Here is a 754-nt window from a genome sequence, read left to right as displayed (position 1 = left end):
TCCAGCGAGTCTGCCCGATGTTTTAAAGCAGCAAACATTTAAAAGGCAAGACCAACTTGGTTTTGCCAGACCTACTCATTTTCAAGGTTTGGCCCCTTCTCAGCAGAAGGGGTTAAAGTGGGGGGGAACGAGGTGGAACTGAGTTCCACCACCTGTAACCACTTGCCTGGCATGGTCGCATCAGATGCGACCATGCCTGCAAGTGCTCTATCTGACCTGGTCACACAGGATGCGACCAGTCAGATAGAGAGTGTTAGCAGCGGCAGGGAAGGTCCCTCTGCCTCCCTGCACTCTCCCCCTGTGTCTGCTGTGCAGCCGATCACTGCTGATCGGTCAGCATGGCAGGATCCCCCCCCCCTCCCCAGCGGCTGCAGACTATGGCAGCCGCTGGAGAGTGTATATAAACCCTCCCTAGCTGCCCCCAGACCCCTCCCCCCCTGCATACCTCGAGGCTGTCCCGGCTTTCAAAATGAAAGCAGCGATGGTTGGGATGTTCCCGATGTTCCGATGGTCGCTATGTTCCTGATCGATGTTTCAATGTTTGTGGGCAAAATATTTTACAAAAAATAAATAAATAAAAATATTTTTTATTCTTTTTTTTTTATCTAAAATCATTTGGGATAGGGTTAATTTCATGTTCTTCACCTAATTCACTCATAAAAAAATGACAATTTCGGAGCGGTTTTTGGCGAAATAAATCGTCAGTTAAGTGGGTAATGGTAGGGGGAACTAGTTCCACCACCTCCATTTCCCT

Source organism: Pseudophryne corroboree, chromosome 1 (genome assembly GCF_028390025.1).
Source record: "Pseudophryne corroboree isolate aPseCor3 chromosome 1, aPseCor3.hap2, whole genome shotgun sequence".
Lineage (NCBI taxonomy): Eukaryota > Metazoa > Chordata > Amphibia > Anura > Myobatrachidae > Pseudophryne > Pseudophryne corroboree.
The sequence above is the reverse complement of the archived record's forward strand: the minus strand, read 5'-3'. Positions refer to the sequence as shown.